Consider the following 20,938-nt stretch of genomic DNA (forward strand, 5'->3'; position numbering starts at 1 on the left):
AGTCTCCAATTCTGGATCCTCCTTCCTCAGCCTCCTGAGTGCAGAAGCTACAGATGGGAGCCACCATGGCCGCCAGCTTTTTATTATTGTTATAAATTTCACTCCTATTGTAAGCAATTTCATCACTTTTTTTGCGATTTCAAATCCTTCTATGGGTAGCCAAAGTATACATTATAAGGAAAATGAGAAAATTTCATAAATGTGGCCTGGTTGAGAGGCTGATTCTTTTACTGGTGTGGTCATTTTCCAGAATTGTTAGCGTAGACAATTCCATTGTTTTGGAGTGTGTGTGTATGAGTCGGGCCTTTTATACCCAACAATACTACAGTGAAATCCGATCTGACTTCCAGTTTCTGCTAGTAAATCCAGAAACGCCTAAGCAGTGGCGGTTGGCAGAGGCATGATCGTTTACCTGTATCACGGTGGTATTTTATCGAGTCCTGAATTGAGCTGCTCTGATTTATTTATTTATTTTTTTAATGCTTCTAGGACCATTGTGTTCTTGGTTTCTGAATTCTGGTCGCCCCTCCTGCGGGCCCAGGCCGGCCGGGGGGCGGGGGGAGGGTGGGTGGGGGGACGCCGGGTCCATTTTCCTCCCGGGCAATACAAAGCGTGCTGTTCCCATCCTCTAATGCCCACCGAGTCATGCTTCCCCATTACTCATTCCGCCTTTATTCCCAAGGTGGCGTGTGGGAGGTGTTGCGCTGGGGCTGGGTAAGAATAGGCCCAGGCAGCCTTTTGCGGGATACACTCATCCTCCGGCGCGGTTCGGTTCCGAATGCACGGTGCTCAGCGGGTTCGCTGCGTGCGTTGTTTTCCAAAGGGACAATGACTCCGCACTCGGCCGCTCCCACTTCAATTTCAGCCCCTCGGCAGGCACCGAGAGCACCCCGCCCTACCTAAGCCAAGCTCTTATCCCCTTGCAAAACGATCGTCCCGTTGTCGAGGTAAGACTCGTGCCCACGAACGCCCCGTGGGGTCACCCAGGATGCCAGTCTGGGGCACCGGCCGGCTTCGCCCACCCCGACACCCGCAGCCCCTTTTCAGATCCTCGACCACCAGAGGGCGCTCGGGTGTCTCCGCAGCTCCCGGCTGCATCCCCGCCCACTCCCCAGATCGCTCTACGATTGGCTGTCTGCGCCGAGATCTGCGCTCTTATTGGTCCCTTTCTCTGTCCGTTGCGGCCACCGGGCGGGCCGAGGTGACGCGCGGCTCCCCGGCTCGGGGCGGTGCCCGGCGGCGGCTGAGGCTGCGGGCGGAGTTTCGGGAGCGGCGACGCGGGGCAGTCAGACGGCCGCGATCCAGGGGGGGCGTTCGCTCCCGTCCGAGCCGCTCCCCATCTGCTGCAGCCGCTTACCGCCGGCCGCTCGCTGCGACCGGCCCCCCGCCCTCCCCGCCCCGCGTCAGCCTTCCAGCCGCCACCTCCCTCCATGCCGAGCGGGGCCGCTGCGTGATGGGGCTGCCGGGCGGCGTCCTGCGACTCCCGGGGGCCGCTGCTCGCGCTGAGCTGCGTCGGTGCCCGGCCTCCCGCGCCCCCGCGCGCCGCGGCGCCTGCTGACCCGGCCTTCCCGCCCGTCGCTCCGCAGCGCGGCTGAGGTAAGGCGGTTGGCTTGGAGGCTGCGGGGCCCGGAGGCTGAGGGTGGGTGGGCCGCGCCTGAGGGAGGGAGGCCGGGCCGGGGTGTGCGGGGAGCCCGCGGCCGCGGCGGGTGGGCGCCCGGCGGTGGGCCCGGGAGCCTCGCCCTGGCGGGGGAGGGGAAGGCCCCCGGACAGCTGCGAGCCCCGGGCCGGCGTCCAGCGGCCTGCGGGTCCCCCCCGCCTGCCCCCCGCAGTGCTCTGCACCGTGGATCCCCGCTGCCCGCGCTGCCGGGCCGGCCGGGCGCGGCCCCGGGAGTCAGCCGACGCCCCGCGGTCGGGGCCGAGCCCGCGGCTCCGGACCCCAGTGCAATCCCGCTCCGAGCCTTCCTTTCCCGTCCCCACCTTTGCTCTGCCTCTTCCCCCATTGTGGTGGGCATCGGGGGTCCGTCCGGGACTGAGCCAGGTGAAGGAAAGGGGGGGGAGCGTCTCGTGGCTGGAGAGGAGGGGTGCGGCCGGGCGGAGGGAGGAGGGGGACGGGGGCGCCGGGCTGCGGAGGGGGCGCGAGGGAACGGGGGGCGGGGGGCTCGCTGGATGCCGGCCAGCAGGGAAGGAGGCGACCGGGATTACTCTGGCAGCCATATTGGGAGGATGATCTGACAAATCCTTTCGGAGCCGAGCCCGGTTGCTGGAAGGCACCGAGTGACAGCCCTGGCAGCGTTCGGGGTGACTGGCCGCGCCAGCAGCCAAGCGGTGGGGGCTGGGAGGCCGGAGCAAGCTCGTCATTGTTCACGCGGCGCGGAGCGTTCCCAGCTGGAAAGGCCGAATGGAGCTCCCAAAGCACTTTCTTTCTTTCTTTTTTTTTCCTCTTCGGTGAATTGCCTCTGTGAGCTTCCCCAAAGGTAAACCTGTTTTCCAGAGTGCATCCTTTGGTGTGCATTTCCTCCGTTCCTGCGCTCGTCCTCCGGGGCCGTCCAGTGTTACTGGGGGGGGGGGGGGGCCGGAGAAGGCCTGTGGATCGGCAGAGCTGGAGATTGCCCAGGCCCCTGTACTAGGGTGCAAGGCTCCCCCAGTCAGAGTAGCTCAGCACGCAGAGATCAAGTAGACTGGATCTTCCCGTGGTGGGGTAGGCCTACTCGCAGCAGTCTTTCTGAGGACGCGGGTTGTCATCTTGATGGAATCTCGAGGTAGCCCAGATTAGATTGGCTACCCGTCCCTTGCTCTAGGCAGCTGTTCTGCCAGCACTGAACTTGCGGCTTTTTGACATGTGTCTGTCTGAACCCAAAGAAAATGCAGCGATTGGGGTTGAATAATGACTTAAAAAAAAAAAAAAGCAATAGCATGGTGGATATTTAAAGACTGGCGTTTTGTACACTTGGCTTAGTCATAATCAAGTTATAGCTCTTGCTCTTACGTGGTGTTTTCCAATTTTGTTGCTATTGTTGGATTCTGAAGTATGCAAAATGATTGCAGTCTCATTGGAGTATGGAATATGAAGATTGCATGTATTTTTGGTATTGTAAAACAGACCCAGAAATAGCCAATAACCGGGTTCATTGTGAGCCTGTAAACGTGTTTTCTTCCATCCTAGAACCTGGAGAGATGGCATGTCCCCTTTGCTTTCATTTAAACTCCACTCACTAATTCATCCCTTCCTCCTTCTCACTTCCTTTATCTCCCCTCCCCTGGGCTTGAAAGCAAACCTAGGATCTTGTCCTAGATCAATGCTAGACAAGCATTCTGCCATTGAGCTATACTCCTCGCCCCCAAACACCATTTTTAAAATTCTTAAAGCTTCTTAAGGTGAAATTCACCTTAAGTTTCCAATCAGTTTTAAATCAGTCTTAACTTTTTAAAAAATAATTTTTATATCACTAAACATTTCCTTTAAAATAAATTAACTCAACTATAAGTGCTATCCCATTGTAGCTTTAACTTGTATTTGATGCAGATGACAATAAAAGCGTTGCTAAATTAAAAAAAAAACTGACTCAAATGTGGCTTCAAAAGAAACTAGTATGCTGGATGCTGGTGGCTAATCACTGTAATCCCAGCTACTCAAGAGGCTGAGATCTGAGGAACATGGTTTGAAGCCAGCCCAGGCAGGAAAAGTTCATGAAAGTCTCATCAAAAGTCTGTTAATCTCCAATTAACCACACACACACACACACACAAAAAGCCAGAAGTGAAACTGTGGCTCAAGTGATAAGAGTACTAGTCTTGAACAAAGAACCTCAGGGACAGTACCCAGGCCCTGCGTTCAAATGCTAGCACTGGTACACATAACACAAAACAGAAACTAGTGATTTTTGCATTTCATTAATATGTGAGATACAGAAAGTTTGTAACTTCATGCCCTAAGTGAGAAATATTGCCAAGTTTTTAATTTTTAGAATTACTTTATTTGTATAAAGAGCTGAAGAACTGTGGTTACATATAATTTCAGCATTGGTGAAATCCAGCCTGGTTGTGAATCTGATAGGAGGCATGATTTTCTGAGTCTGGGGAGCTCTGCTTTCTGCTGAATGCTTTTCTAGAATTTATCCAATTAAGAACAGCTTCTAAGGCTTGAGACAGACTGATTTTTCTTTTTCAAGACCAGATAGGAATGTAGTTTTCCTTCTCTTCCCTCTATTTCCACTCTGCATTTGTGCACGGACTAAATGCTCAAGAAAAAAAAATCTGCCAACAGAGTTTCCAAGGCCAAAGCTTTCTAGCCCTTCTTTCTGTCCTGAGTATAAAGAAAAGGACAATAGGCCCTTGCCTCTTGTTCATAAATACCTTCCCAGGCTGCTAATCGAAGCAAATCATTCCCAGGAGTAAGCATATCCCTTTGGTCTTTTAACTTGGCATGATATAATTTTACAGGCATATAATTTCACAAGACTCTGAAGTTAAAGGTATGTCATGCCTACTTCCTCTAGTTATCTCTGAAAGAAGCTTTGTTTCAATAGACATCTGTGAGTTTCTGGATTTCATTAAAATAGTGTGAGTAAATATAAATACTTCTAGAACATTTATTTTTGTGTATAGAACAGAGAGAAATTAAACAGATGTGACTGATAGGAAAACCCTGCAAACCTTGAGCCTGGGTGAGTTGGGCTTTTTGATGAACAGCTCAGTGATTCATTTTTGGTCATTTTTACTATAGTCATTACCAGTTAACTGAGAATGGATTTAGAGGTTTAGTTCTTCACTCTCGAGGAACTCCAACTCTCCTGTTTGCATGGGTATAGAGAGACAAGATTAACTCTAACTCCTTTCATTTAGTGCAGTTTCATTAGTACTGTCTGTGCCATGGCTGTCTTTATGATTTTCACAACCAGAACTGTTTTTCTTCTTTGCAGTGTGTTTAGTATTGATCTAATACTCAGCTGACACTTTGATGAGTGTTTTGTGATTGTTTGTGTAGGAATTCCAAATCTTTCAATTGTGCCAAGCTGTCTGCTGCCACTGCCCTCTTTGGCTCTGTCTGTCTGTCTCTCTACCTATTCTCTCTATCCTACCTATGGTGCTGGGGTTGAACTCTAGACCTTGAGCATGTTAGGCAAGTACTCTATGCTCGAATCATGCCTTCAGCCTTTTTGTTTGTGCTGTGTTTTTGAGAGAGGGTCTTACTATCTTTCCTTATACTGACCTCTAACTCAAGATACTCTTACCTCTCCCTCCTGAGTAGCCAGAATACAGGTGTGTTCCACCAGTCCCCTCTGGTCTTTTAAAACTTTGATTCTTGGCTTAGTTTACTTTTCATTTAGTTTTACATTTTATTATTTTTCTGGTGCTAGGGATTAAACCCTGGGCCTTGTACATAGACAAACATTCTACCACTGAGCTCTTGCCTCAGTTTCCATCCATATTTTTGACAAGATCTTGGCAGATGTGAATGACTGTGTACAAAAGCATACTTATGTTGAGCACTTTCTATGTGTTAGTCTCCTTGCTAAGTACTTTGATTTATTAACTAATCTGTAGACAACCATGTAAAATAGAGACTGTTCTCCCTTTTTCAGAGTAAAAAATAGAGCCATGACTTCCATAAAAGTCATTAAAATTAATTAGTAAAGCCACTATACTAGACTTCCTTAGTAACTGCCCTTCCCTTACAAATTGCTCCACTTCTGCTCAAGCAAATGTTGGCTTTGTTCTTTCCTAGTAACTCAGTATGTTTTTTTAAATTAAATTTTATTGACAAGGCGATGTACAGAGGGGGTACAGTTACATAATAAGGTAGTGAGTACATTTCGTGTCATATTTGTTACACCCTCCCTCATTTTTCTTTCCTTTCCCTAGTTCAGATAAGCATATATACAATATCCAGTGTACCAAAATCATATACAGTGACCACAAGGGGTATGCCAAAGGAAATTCACTGAGTTCACCAAAGATACGACAACAATATAATCCTTCTGTTTCCATCTCTTGGGGTTCATTTTGCTTCGCTTCATCTTAATAATCATATTTAGATAGCTGTTGGTAACTCAATATTTTGATCACATCTTCTAACACTATCACTTTCAACTTGCCTTCTAACCTTGAACTCTAATAATTTATAGCCTCACTTTCATAGTTTTTTGGTTTTTTTTTAGTAGTCCTGGAGATTGGACTCATTACGTCATACTTGTTAGGCAGGTGCTCTGTCCCTTGAGCTATGCCTCCAGCCCCTTTTCTTTGTGGTTATCTCCACAGTAGGTTCTCTGTATGCCTAGGTCTGAGCTTTGATCCTCCTACGGTGCTTTCATGTGGATGACAGGTACATCTCACCAGGTCATTGAGTGATGCCTGGCCTTGAATCATGATCCTCCATCTCTGCCTCCCAAGTAGCTAGGATTTCAAGCTTTAGCCACTGCACCCAGCTTCACAGTCTTTTTGCCTGTGCAAAAGTAACTACAATCTTGATCAATTGACTGAAGCTTCCTACTGTCCCATGCTTAGCAGAAAAGCTTGCCTGCCACCTCGTAGGAAAAGAAGGCATGAGGGGCTAGGAATATAGCCTAGTGGTAAAGTGCTCGTCTTGTATACATGAAGCCCTGGGTTCAATTCCTAGGCACCACATATATAGAAAAGGCCGGAAGTAGTGCTGTGGCTCAAGTAGTAGAGCGCTAGCCTTGAGCAAAAAGAAGCCAGGGACAGTGCTCAGGCCCTGAGTTCAAACCCCAAGACTGGCAGAAAACCAAAACCAAACAAAGAAAAGAAGGCATGAACTCCTTGAGCTTTCCCTTCTTGTACTTACCAACTTTCCCTGGCCTCTTTCCTCCAGTCTGAGAAATGCTACTCCTTCAGAGTTCAGCTAATCCCTTGACCTATGTTCTGTGTATCCCTGGCTTCTTATCTCTAGGGACTCGCTACATTGGCTGTTCTTCCCCCTTCCCCGACTTTCTTCACTGTTCCTTAGTCATGCCAGGAACAGTTTCACCTTGCTCTGATTCATTTGACCAGAATATTCTTTTTCCGAAATCTTCCTTATGTGACTCCTTTTACCTCTTTAAAGTCTTTGCTTAAACCTCAGCACCTTAAGTATAGCTGACTCCATCTTGATTAGGGAAACATGGTAGCAGTCGTTAAAATGAAGTTAGATATTAGGTCGACATGACCGCAAGATTCTGCTTCTGTAAATGGATCGCTTAGTGCTTGCCTAGCATGCACAAAGCCCTGGGTTCGATTCCTCGGTACCACCTAAATAGAAAAAGCCAGAACTGGTGCTGTGGCTCAAGTGATAGAGTGCTAGTATTGAGCAAAAGAAGCTCAGGGACAGTGCTCAGGCCCTAAGTTCAAGCTCCAGGACTGGCCAAAAAGAAAAAAAAAAAAAAAAAAGAAAAGAAAAGACTGAGTCAGGCAGTGGTGGCTCACACCTGTAATCCTAGATGCTCAGGAGACTGAGACCTAAAGATTGTGGTTCAAAGCCAGCCTGGGCAGGATAGTCCATGAGACTCTTTACCTCCAACTAACCATCACCAGAAAACCAAAAATGGCGCTGTGGCTCAACATGGTAGAGAGCTGCTAGCTTTGAGCACAAAAGCTAAGAGACCTCAGTGCCCAGACCCTGAGTTCAAGCCCCACAATTGACAAAAATAAATAAATACATAAAAACACTGAGAGAGGGCTGGGGATATAGCCTAGTGGCAAGAGTGCCTGCCTCGGATACACGAGGCCCTAGGTTTGATTCCCCAGCACCACATATACAGAAAACGGCCAGAAGCGGCGCTGTGGCTCAAGTGGCAGAGTGCTAGCCTTGAGCGGGAAGAAGCCAGGGACAGTGCTCAGGCCCTGAGTCCAAGGCCCAGGACTGGCCAAAAAAAAAAAAAACTGAGAGAAGAAAAATTCCCTCTTGCTTGCTCATCACAGTGACATTCTGTCATTTTGGTGACTACTTGAATTTCCATGCTCATGCCACCCCAGCAGAGTGGCCTCTGTAGCTTCTGGGTCCTCCATGTCTCTGACACTGCTCTTGTTCAGGTTTCTAGCCTTCATTCTGTGTGTTGGGTGTATGTGTTGGGGTGGGAGGAACTACTTCATACCCAAAGTACTTCTAGCTGCTTCTTGTTCAGTTGGGCTGGCTTCAGTCTCTTGAGCCTCCTCTTTTTTTTTGGCCACACACATGGCTGTTAGACTCATTGAACATAGTTTTTTGTGTTACTTTTTTTATTTTTGCCAGTCCTGGGACTTGAACTCAGGGCCTGAGCACTGTCCTTGGCTTCTTTTTGCTCAAGGCTAGCATTCTACCTCCTGAACCATAGCGCCACTTCCGGCTTTTTCTGTATGTATGGCGCTGAGGAATCGAACCCAAGGCTTCATGCATGCTAGACAAGTACTCTACTGCTAAGCCATATTCCCAGCCCCTTAGTATTACTTTTAAAGATGTGTTGTTTGGTTTTGGTGTTGGCAACTGTAACTTGGACTGCATAGTATATATTCGGTGTTAAAATGAATAATGGAATAGCTATTATAGGAAACATTTATAATATACAGTAATTGTTGCTTCTAGAAAGGTTTTGAGCAGCTTAGTATAAATTACATATATAGTAAGGCTGTTAAAATATAAGGAGCAAAATCTATGTAATCGGATTGGCTAATGTTGAAATTTAGTTTTTATAAAGCTTGGAAGTCAAAATAGAAAGGAAAAGATAAATCATATAGTTTTATTCTGGTAAAAGAAAGCTTAATGGATTGTTAAGAGAACTTTTTTTTTCTTTTATGGTCCTGCAGTGCTGTCCCTTAGTTCTTGTGCTCGAGGCTAGCATTCTACTCCTTGACCCACAGTTCCATTTCTGGCTTTTCGGTGTTTAATTCGAGGCATGGATGTCACAGAATTTCTACTTTCCTGCCTGGGCTGACTTTGAACTGCAGCCCTCAGATCTCAGCCTCCTGAGTAGCTAGAATTATAGGCATGCACTATGGTGCCCAGTTAAGAGAAATTTTTATGGCATTAAGTGGTAAAGAAGGCCAGAAGTGGTAGTTGTTAGACACCTGAATTCCAGTCCTCAGGAAGCTGAAGTAAGAGGACCATGAGTTAAGGCCAGCTTGAACTACCTGTGGAGACCCTGTCCCAAAAAAGAACAAATATCTAATCACTGGTGGCTCAAGCCTGTAATCTTAGTTACTCTGGAGACTGAGATCTGAGAATTGCAATTTGAAGCTAATTTAGGCAGAGAAAATCTCTGAAAGACTCATATCTCTAGTTAACTAGCAAAAAGCCAGAAGTGGAGATGTGTGGCTCAAGTGGTGAAGCACCAGCCTAAATGACAGTAAGCCTGAGTTCAAGCCCCAGTACTGGCCAAAAAAATAATTCTAAAGGAAAGAAAGGTGTTGTAGGTAATCCCATTCAAAGATGTATGTACTCTTTTCAACATTCCCTCCTCCCCCTCCTCCCCCTCCTCCTCCCCCTCCCCCTCCCCCCCTCCTCCCCTCCCCCCCATCTGTAATGGGTTTGAATTCAGGATCTGGTGCCTTGCTAGGCAGGTATTCTGCTATTGAGCCACATCTCCAGCCCTCAACATTCTTTTAGTTAAAAGAGGAAAAGAAATGGTCTTCAAGATCCTTTAGAAGAGCTATCCATCTGCTTTCCAAACTAAGAGTATGGTATTAAAGTATACCTAATCTTTTCTGTGAAAAAAATACACTTAGGAGGTGATTCAGGCATGTGACTTGCATGCAGATTAACTTGATGTCCCAACTGGAAACTTATGATTAACTCCTGGGGAGAGCCTGCGATACTTGTGTTGTCATCTAAAGCAAACATGCCTATTAAAGTTTGAGAACTGGTTTATCATGTGGCCCAATGGATATCTTACTGAATCATAGAGGAGTCTGACCTGCATTCTTGTACACATGGTGAACTACCTCCTCAGCCTAAACCTTCAAAGGTGTGTTGAGGAGCAGATTTTGGAAAGAATCTTCCCTACTACTAAATGTGCATTAACTTTTGATTGAAATTTCCCCTTTGTGTACCATAATTAACCTGACTTATTTCAGCCTGGACAATTTCAGGTACAAGGGTAGTTATTTATTCAGACCTAAAATAATGCTAGTGGAATATTCAAATTTCAAAAATACATATAGCACATAGCCACAGAATTGTTAGTAATAGTTAACTTACTAAGTGGAGGGTTTTATGTTGTTGTTTGTTTCTTGTTTTTTGTTTTTGACTGGTGAAGGGGCTTGAACTCAGGTCCTGGGTGCTCTGTCCTGAGCTTTTCACTCAAGGCTAGCACTTTTGAGCCACAGCTTCACTTCCAGCTTTTTGATTGTTAATTGTAGATAAGCGTCTCATGGACTTTTCCTGCCTGGGCTGGCTTTGAACCACCATCCTTAGATTTTAGCCTCCCAAGTAGCTGGGATTACTGGCGCGAGCCACCAGTGCCTGGCTGGAGTTCAGTACTGTCTAAGTTTGTTTGTTTGTTTTTGTTTTGGCCAGTCCTGGGCCTTGGACTCAGGGCCTGAGCACTGTCCCTGGCTTCTTTTTGCTCAAGGCTAGCACTCTGCCACTTGAGCCACAGCGCCTCTTCTGGCCATTTTCTGTATATGTGGTACTGAGGAATCGAACCCAGGGCTTCATGTATAGGACGCAAGCACTCTTGCCGCTAGGCCATATTCCCAGCCCTACTGTCTAAGTTTGGATTTGGCTCTTCCTAAAGAAATTGAAAAAGGAAAATCAAGTCACTTTACAACAGTTTCATCCATGATCCATAGTAGCTGCTGTTCTCTGACGCACCTTAGTTTATGGAGATAATACAGGGCCACCTGTGAAAATGATACTTGATTGCTTAAATTGAGTCAGGAGGACATGTGTCTGAAAAGTAAACATTTCATCAGCTTGTTTTTGTTTGTTCGTTTTTGTTGGTGGTGGGGCTTGAACTCTGGGCCTGGGTGCTGTCCCTGAGCTCTTCAGCTCAAGGCTAGTGCTCTACCCCTTTGAGCCACAGCACCACTTCCAATTTTCTGGTGGTTAATTGGAGCTGAGTCTCATGGATTTACCTGCTCAGGCTGGCTTTGAGCCACAATCCTCAGATCTCAGCCTCCTCAGCTAGGATTACAGGCATGAGCCATGACGCCCAACATCAGGTTGTTTTTTTGGCCAGTCCTGGGGCTTGAACTCAGGGCCTGAGCACTGTCCCTGGCTTCTTTTTGCTCAAGGCTAGCACTCTGCCACTTGATCCACAGCGCCACTTCTGGCCATTTTCTGTATATGTGGTGCTGGGGAATTGAACCCATGGCCTCATGTATATGAGGCAGGCATTCTTGCCACTAGGCCACATCCCCAGCCCATCATCAGGTTGTTTTTGATAAGTGATTAAAAGAGAACTTGAAGCTGGGTGCCAGTGTCTCAAAACCATCCCAGGCGTAAGACTCTTTATTTCCAGGTTACCAGAAAAAAGCTAGAAATGAAGCTGTGGCTCAAGTGGTAGAGTGCTAGCCTTGAGTGGAAAAGCTCAAAGACAGTGCCTAGGCCTTGAGTTCAAGCCCTAGGATCAGCACAGAGGTGGGGAGTGAGGGACAGAGCAAGAGACACATACACACACACACACACACACACACACACCACCCCCCACCACCCCTAGAGAGCCTGGGGAGTGAGGGACAGAGCAAGACACACACACACACACACACACACACACACACGCACACACACACACATACACACCACCCCTAGGGAGCCTGAACCTGTTCAGCCACATTGGAGACTGAAACATCTGATAATTTTTGGCATTCAGTTAGAATACGGAACTCAGTCTTTTTGCTATGGGTATATTTTGAATTTTCATAATGTGCTGAGTTTTTATCCACTGATCAAGAATACAAAGATATTTTATGCACAGATTCTTAGATATTTGGGGGCCATTTTATAGGCACAATCAGTGATACAGTGTTGGGTCCTGAAACCTGTTTGGTCCCTATAGAATCTTTTAGACAAATAAATACCAAAATGTTATATAAGAAGAAATTTTCCATAACATTTCAAAAGGGACTCTGTACTATTGAAACCTATTTTCTAATTAATTCCTTAACAGTGCAATTCAGTGAAAATTCTTTCCTTCCTTCCTTCCTTCCTTCCTTCCTTTTCTCTTTTTTCCTTTCTCTCTTTCTCTTCTTCTTCTTTTTTTTTGCCAGTCCTGGGCTTTGGATTCTGGGTCTGAGCACTGTCCCTGGCTTCTTTTTGCTCCAGGCTATAGCACTCTGCCACGTGAGCCACAGTGCCACTTCTGGCCCTTTTCTGTATATGTGGTGCTCGGGAATTGAACCCAGGGCTTCATGTATACGAGACAAGCATTCTTGCCACTAGGCCATATTCCCAGCCTCCCCTTTCTTCTTCTTTCTTTCTCTCTCTCTTTCTTTCTCTCTTTCTTTCTCTCTTTCTTTCCCTTCCTTCCTTCCTTCCTTCCTTCCTTCCTTCCTTCCTTCCTTCCTTCCTTCCTTCCTTCCTTCCTTCCCTCCCTCCCTCCCTCCCTCCCTCCCTCCCTCCCTCCCTCCCTCCCTCTCTCTGTCTCTCTGTCTCTGTCTTTCTTTCTGTGGTGGCACTGGGTCTTGAACTTAGGGCCTGGGTGCTGTCCTTTAGCTTTCATGCTCAAGGCTGTTGCTGTACCACTTGATCCACAGCTCCACTTCTGGCTTTTAGTGGTTATTTGAAGTTAATCCTAGCTGTTCAGGAGGCTGAGATCCTCAGATCTCAGTTTGAGGCCAGCCTAGGCAGAAAAGTCCATGAGACTCCAATAAAGTATTCCGTTGGTGCTGTACCATGTGAGGCAAGCAGTACTTCTTGCTGTTTGAAGATTCCTGGGTTTCCAGGAATCTGGATCCATAGTTTAATCAGGGGCTGGTGAACAAAGTGCCTATGGATTGGGCAGTGAGTGGTGGAGACTAATGAAGTAGGTAATGGTGGAGGCCTTTGGTTCTAAGATTTTTTTTGCCAGTCCTGGGCTTGAATTTAGGGCCTGAGCACTGTCCCTGGCTTCTTTTTGCCCAAGGCTAGCACTCTGCCACTTGAGCCACAGCACCACTTCTGGCTTTTTCTATATACGTGGTGCTGAGGAATCGAACCCAGGGCTTCATGTTTGCAAGGCAAGCACTTTACCACTAGGCCATATTCCTAGCCCTGGTGGAGGCCCTTGAACTCTAAGGTTCTGCTGTGGGAATCGGTGAAAGGATTTTGTTTTTGTTTTCTGGTGCTGGTACTGGGGCTTGAACTCAGGGCTTTGTGCTCAAGGCTAGCTCTTTACTACTTAAGCTGCAGTTCTACTTCATGCTTTTTGGTAATTAATTGGAGATTAGAGTCTCATGGACTTTCCTGTCTGAGTTGGCTTCCAACCTCAATCCTCAGCTCCTTAGCCTCCTGAGTAGCTAGGATGACAACTGTGAATCAAGCTCACTAGTTGATTTTCTTGTGTGGCTGCTGGTCCTAGGGCTTGAATTCAGGGGTTAGACGCTCTCTCTGAGCTTTTTTGCTCAAGGCTAGTGCTCTACCACTTGAGCCACAGTTCCACTTTTGTGATGATTAATTGAAGATAAAAGTCTTAAGGATTTTTCCTGCCCAGGCTGGCTTGGAACTGTGATCCTCAGATCTCAGCCTTCTAAGTAGCTAGGATTAGAAGCATGAGCCCATGGCTCTCAACTTCAGTAGTTATCTTTTTGTTGTTGTTGTTGTTGTTGTTGCTAGTCCTGGAGCTTGAAATCAGGGCCTGAGCACTGTCCCTAGCTGCTTCTTTTTTTTTTGCCAGTCCTGGGCCTTGGACTCAGGGCCTGAGCACTGTCCCTGGCTTCTTTTTGCTCAAGGCTAGCACTCTGCCACTTAAGCCGCAGCGCCCCTTCTGACCGTTTTCTACATATGTGGTGCTGGGGGACCGAACCCAGGGCTTCATGTATACGAGGTGAGCACTCTTGCCACTAGGCCATATTCCTAGCCCCTGTCCCTGGCTTCTTTTTGCTCTAGGCTAGCACTCTACCACTTGAGCCACAGCGCCACTTGTGGCTTTTTTCTATATATGTGGTGCTGAGGAATTGATCCCAAGACTTCATGTATGCGAGGCAAGCACTCTACCAGTAGGCCATATTCCCAGCCCCCAGTAGTTGATTTTTAAGAAGAGGGAATGATGTGAATGAATCTCCGTGTTAGGAATACCAACAACAACAGTGCCCCCCCCCTAAAAAAAAAAGAAAAAAGCCCCACAAAAACCCTGGTGTTATTTATTCTTGCTGAAAGATTTAGTTTCTCCTTAGACTCCTGATAATCAACCCATGCTGCCTCTGAGAATAAATGGCAGTTTTACAACAATTGCTTTAAGCAATTAAGCAAAATTTATTGAGAAATATTCAAATAGATTGAACCTAAATGCTTTATTGTCCCTTTAATGTTAATGAATGCTTCTGGAATTTTTGCTCCATTCCACTTTCTTAATGCTTCTGTGTGTCATAAAGAAGGAAAACAGAAACTGTCTAGAAACCAGGCTGTGTAAGTGACTCAGAATACTTTTGATTACCTTTCCTGTCTGCCTTCCTTTCTACCACTTGAAGTATAGCTTTACTTCCAGCTTTATGGTGGTTAATTGGAGGTGAGAGTCTCATGGGCTTTTCTGCCCAGCTGGCTTTGAACCACAATCCTCAGACACAACCACTGGAGTAGCTGGGATAACAGACATGGTGCCTAGTATGAATTACAGGTGTGAGTCACCACACACTTTCCCCAAATCAGTTTTAATATCACTTATCATGTTGGGTAAAGGAACTTTGGGGCAAAGGAAAACCTTGAGATGGTTCTGGAAGCCCACTGGTGGATGGTGGTTAGGGAATATGGATGGAAGGCAGTGTTTTGTGGGCTTGTTGAATGTTGGTGGTTTAAGTTACAAAACACTTTGACTGGTAGTTTGGTAGACAGCAGAGATGCAGGGATTTCTAGTGGGCAATGACAGAAATGGACCTGCGCTATGGGAAGAAAATCTGGTGGTGTCCTGTAGTATAGACAGAGCTGATGACAAGGGGAATAGGATATTGTAGAGTGTGCGTGAGGCAGAAGGAAGAAAACAGTTTGCTTAGGAAGAAAGTATTGAAAGGCTAGTGGGGTTGTGGTGGTAGAAATGAAAGAGAGAAGCTGTGTAATTTATTACTGAGTAGATGGATGGAAGAAAGCAGCATTTTAATTTGTGTTTAGTTTATGGAAACAGGAGAATGGTGGGAGCATTTCTTTCTTTTTTTCTTTTTTTGCCAGTCCTGGGCCTTGGACTCAGGGCCTGAGCACTGTCCCTGGCTTCTTTTTGCTCAAGGCTAGCACTCTGCCACCTGAGCCACAGCGCCACTTCTGGCTATTTTCTATATATGTGGTGCTTGGGAATCAAACCCAGGGCTTCATGTATACGAGGCAAGCACTCTTGCCACTAGGCCATATTCCCAGCCCCTTGGGGGGGAGCATTTCATTTATGAAATAGAAGAAAGGCAAAGAACTGGTGATGTTGGGGGAGAATTTTTTTTACTTTGTGAGATTGAATGCAATGCTGGCAGGATAGCAAAGTAGAGGAATGCAGTCTATGGAAAGATTAATGTATATGGACAGTGAGATACTAGAGACATTAGTGTTTGGTTCATATTTAGAAATCATAGTACTTTATGTCAAAATCCCAGCAAGAGGGCTGGGGATACGGCCTAGTGGCAAGAGTGCTTGCCTCCTATACATGAGGCCCTGGGTTCAATTCCCCAGCACCACATATACAGAAAATGGCCAGAGGGGGCGCTGTGGCTCAAGTGGCAGAGTGCTAGCCTTGAGCAAAAAGAAGCCAGGGACAGTGCTCAGGCCCTGAGTCCAAGCCCCAGGACTGGCCAAAAAAAAAAAAAATCCCAGCAAGAGGGTTCAGCTTTTGCTGTTTAGTTGTAAGTCAGACGCATTTGATACTTTGTAGGACATAAAAGAAAATTTTGTTTAAAATTTTTAAATATTCAGTAACATAACTATTGAATAATATTCAGTAACAACGTTTTGTCACTTGTTTCTTTCATTCCCGGTTATGTATTTTGTATAGCTTCTAAATTATGTCTCAATTATGCTATTTATAGTAAAGAAACTGGGAATTTGTTCTATAAAATTTCCCATATTCTGGGTTTGGCTGCTGTCATCTTTGATGTGTCAGATGAATTACTCCTTTGCTGTGCATGTCTTATAAACTAAAATCTAGTGTTTGATTCTAACTTTTTATGTATGTGTGTGCCTTTCACAGGGCTTAAACTCAGGGCCTGGGTGCTGTCCCTAAAGTTTTTTGCTCAAGGCAGCCTACCACTTGAGACACAGCTTCACTCTGGCTTTTTTTTTTTTTTTTTTTTTTTTTTAGATTAACTGGATATCAGAGTCTCACAGACTTTACTGCTGGGGCTGACTTTGAACCACATCCTCAGATCTCAGCCTCTTGAGTGGATAGGATTACAGATGTGAGCTGCTGGCTCCTGGCTAACTTTTCTTTTTTTTTTTTTTTTTTTTTTGCCAGTCCTGGGCCTTGGACTCAGGGCCTGAGCACTGTCCCTGGCTTCTTCCTGCTCAAGGCTAGCACTCTGCCACTTGAGCCACAGCGCCGCTTCTGGCCGTTTTCTGTATATGTGGTGCTGGGGAATCGAACCTAGGGCCTCGTGTATCCTAGGCAGGCACTCTTGCCACTAGGCTATATCCCCAGCCCCTAACTTTTCTTTTTTAAGGAGTGAGGCAAGAATACTCAGGAGGTAGTGTATGAATTCCTGCTGGAGCCGCACAGGAAGTGCACGCTGCTTCAATATCCACTTGTAGTGTTGTTCAGACACATCATTTGATTCAGATGTCTTCAGACAAACACACAATGGTTCCCTATCAACCAACCTTTCATGGTAGGCATTTTAGTCACCAGTGAGGATTGGGACAGAAAGCCTCTATAGCAGTAGGGCTGTAAAAAGATGAAAATTCGAATTCATTTTTTTCCTGTGTTTATTAGTGACATCTTTCTCTCAAAAAGAACTCATGGACTATTTAATTATCATGGAAAATTTATACAAGACAACAAGACATACACACTAGGTCTATATTTAGTTCTTGTATTCACTAGTTTCTATCCTTCCCTCCCCCTTTCTTCTTTCCCTTCTCCCTTCCTCTCCTCCTATCCCTCTTCTTTTCTTTCTTTTTGTGAGTGCCATTCTTGAAGTTTGAACTCAAGGCCTCATGCTTGCTAGGCAGGTGCTCTGCCACTTGAGTCTTGCACTCCAGCCCAAAATTAGCTGCTTTTCTCCATGGGGTCCAAGCTCCAGAGATATTTGAAGGAATAGGATTTTTCACTTTGAGAAGCCGTTAAAGAACCATGCGCAGCCGCTTATAGTCATGAAAAGTGATGCGGTGGTCTCACAGTGTATTTGAAGCCGCAAGCCCTGTAGAAACACCACTGGTTCTGTACTGTTCGGGTTAAAGCATTTTGGAAGAGGCATGCTTGGAGTTGAACAATATCATAGGAAGAAAAATAAGTAGGGAGAAGTAGTGAGGAATTGTGGAAGATCAGGCGCCATGGTTTTTGTTTGGCTTGGGATCTACATCATAACCTTTGAAAAATGAAATAAAAAAGCCTCCCCCCCATCCAAAAAAATCTAACTTATACTAGACCTATCTAAAAAACTGTTGAATTCTAAATAGGATGAGTCATTTGCTTTCCCAGGGACCCCACCCCCACCCATTCTGTTTTGTGCAACCCTCTTGAACTATTGGATCAGAAATTGAAAGCTCAAAGAATAGTTCATTCAGCACAAGTATTCGAGGCATGTGGTTGTGAGGTCATGGATTTAGAATAAGGGCAGTGAGAGTGGGAGAGGTAGGGATGGAAAATACAAATTTATGTCTGGACAGTTTCCTATGGTTTTTCATGAATAACATACATGGATTCAAAGATAAGGAAACAAGATGATTCTAAGACTTACATGTTGAAACTTTGGAGAATGATGGTAGAAGCAGGACTATTTAGAGCAGGCATAGTGGTGCATGTCTGCAATCTCATCCCTTGACAGGCTGAGGCAGGAGGGTTAAGAGTTCTAGCGGGCTGGGGATATGGCCTAATGGCAAGAGTGCTTGGCTCGTATACATGAAGCCCTGGGTTCAAAAAAGAGTTCCAGGGCATCTTGGGCCACACAAAATTGTTTTGTTTTGTTTTGTTTTGTTTTTGCCAGTCCTGGGGCTTGGACTCAGGGCCTGAGCACTGTCCCTGGCTTCTTTTTGCTCAAGGCTAGCACTCTGCCACTTGAGCCACAGCGCCACTTCTGGCTTTTTCTATATATGTGGTGCTGAGGAATCGAACCCAGGGCTTCATGTATACAAGGTGAGCACTTTACCACTAGGCCATATTCCCAGCTCAAAACTGTTAAAAGTTGAGATGGTGACTATATATCAAAGGACACCCTGGGTGAATAGTTTGATGGTTTTTTATTTTGATTTTATAGCACTGAGGATTGAACCCAAAACCACTGAGCTATATCACCAGAGCTTTTTTAATTTGAGAAAAGGTTGCCCTGATTGTCCTTGACCTTTATGTTTTAAATTTATTTTTGGGGTACTGGGGTTTGAACTCTGGAACTTGCACTTACTAAGCAGGCATTCTTACTGCTGAGCCGTGCTCTCTAGCTGTTTTCTGCTGGTTATTTTGAGATTGGTTTTCATTACCTGGGAATATGTCTGGGTGTGTCCACCTTCATGGTAGGCTTCTCATCTTAGCTTGGATAACAGCAGTGCCTCTGTGTCTAGGCCTCCCAATGTCAGCATCCCAAGTAGCTAGGAATATATGCAGAAACCACTAGCACCCGAGTTTGGCTTGAACTTTTGATCTTTCAGTTACAGCTTCCTGAATAGTTAGATTACAGGTCTGTGCTGCTATCCAGAGTGAACAATATTTACCTTCCTTCCATCTCCCCCTCCGCACTCTTTTGCACTGCTGAGGACCAGATCCAAGGCCTGTTGCATGTTAGTCACATGGACTAGTCTACACTGAGCTAAAATTTCAGCCAATGGTGTTTTTCAATCTTGCTTTTTCTAAATTCTTTTTTTTGGTCAGTTGTGGGGCTTGAACTCAGGACCTGGGCACTGTCCCTGAGCTCTTTGGCTCAAGGCTAGTGTTATACTCCTTTGAGCCACAAGGCCACTTCTGTTTTTCTGGTAGTTAATTGGAGATAAGAGTCTCAAGGATTTTCCTTGAGGCTGTTTTGGAACCCAGATCCTCAGATCTCAGCCTCTTGAATACTAGGATTATAGGCATGAGCCACCAGTGCCTGGCTAAATACTTCATTCTTTTTTGGTGTATAGGATATAAGACATGCAACATTAATCGGGTGAGTTAGTAACTTTTTTTTTTTCCCTTTGGCCAGTCCTGGGCCTTGAACTCAGGGCCTGAGCACTGTCCCTGGCTTCTTTTTGCTCAAGGCTAGCACTCTGCCACTTGAGCCACAGCGCCACTTCTGGCCATTTTCTATATATGTGGTGCTGGGGAATCGAACCCAGGGCTTCAGATATACGAGGCAAGCACTCTTGTCACTAGGCCATATTCCCAGACCCGAGTTAGTAACTCTTTACGTTTTCATTTGGTAAATGTGACCACAAAAAATTTGATATGTTAAATAAAGAACTATCCATTTAATGTGAAACACTGAAAAAACAACATATATAAAAAGATTAATGCTGGGAGCTGGTGGCTCATGCCTGTAATCCTAGCTACTCAGGTGGATCATAGTTCAAAGCCAACCTCGGCAGGAAAGTTTGTGAAACTCTTAGCTCCAATTAAACACCATAAAAATGGAAGTGGAGCTATGGCTCAAAGTGATAGAGCGCTAGCCTTGAGCAAAAGAGCTCAAGGACAGCACCCAGGCCCTGAGTTCAAGTCCCATGGTGGACAAAAAATGATTTATGTCAAAAATATTTTAATCAATTGAAACAAAAATCCAGCAAATCAAATAATGTAAAACAGATGATTGTCACAACTAGAAAATAAAATTCATTAATTCTTTCCTTGAACAGACCAAAAACCCTGAGTTTTTGCACTTAGGTGCTGTCCTAAATGCTAGGACACAGACTCGATCTCTCTTAGCAGTCTGAACTGGTGTGATGGACCAAAGATGCCCCCAAAGCAGTAACTTCAAATAGTGATGACACTTAAAAAAAAAATTAGGGAAGATAACGAGGTGGAGTGACTTCAGGATTTTATTTTGCTTTTCTTCCCCCCTTGGGACATGCCTTGACAGTGCTTTACCATAGAAGATTAGCTTTTCTAATTTTAACTATGTGGAAAAAAATGATTACATTTAAGTTCCTTTGTTTGTTTCCTTGATAATTGGACTCATGAATACTTTTCTTTGTAAGCTGTTTCTGTTGTTTGGTTCTTCTTGGAGGGAATAGAATGATGATTTTTTTCCTGACTAGGGAAATCTATTTCTTGTGGAAATTACTTACTTGGTTTTGTTTTTTTTTATAGTGTTGATTTTGTTTTGTACGGAGGGAAACTATTCTTCTGAAATGTTTACATTTTTTTCCTGTAGCACCTTTTTTGTTGTTGTTTTGGTCCTGGGGCTTGAACTCAGGGCCTGGGTGCTATCCTTGAGCTTCTTCTTTTGTTCAAGCATTCTACCACTTGAGCCACAACTCCATCTCCAGCTGTTTTAGTGGCTTATTGGAGATAAGAGTCTTTCCTGCCTAGGCTGGTTTCAAATCATGATCCTCAGATCTCAGCCTCCTGAGTAGCTAGGATTACAGGTGTGAGGAAAATGTCAGGCATGGTTATCATATATTAACTGAGGTTTGATCCAGAAACAAAGTAAGAAAGAAAAAGTAAAGCATGTTATTTTATTTATTTATTATTATTTTCAAAGATAATAAGTTAAGGGACTTTGTGATGAGGAAGAGGATGAT

General features: G+C 45.3%; 1 protein-coding gene across 4 annotated transcripts in view; it reads left to right on the top strand.

Moving 5' to 3' along the window:
- The first annotated feature begins 1,265 nt into the window (after positions 1 to 1,265).
- Kif1b (kinesin family member 1B) overlaps positions 1,266 to 20,938 on the top strand; it is a 140,288-nt gene continuing 120,615 nt past the window's right edge. For 2 of the 4 annotated variants that reach the window (XM_048350206.1, XM_048350207.1), the window contains exon 1: positions 1,269 to 1,596. The gene's annotated coding sequence lies outside the window, so the exon portion shown is untranslated. Of the gene's footprint in view, positions 1,597 to 20,938 lie in introns of all 4 variants that reach the window. The other 2 variants (XM_048350209.1, XM_048350208.1) reach the window with 2 other exon arrangements.

This window comes from Perognathus longimembris, chromosome 7, assembly GCF_023159225.1.
Source record: "Perognathus longimembris pacificus isolate PPM17 chromosome 7, ASM2315922v1, whole genome shotgun sequence".
NCBI classification, from domain to species: domain Eukaryota; kingdom Metazoa; phylum Chordata; class Mammalia; order Rodentia; family Heteromyidae; genus Perognathus; species Perognathus longimembris.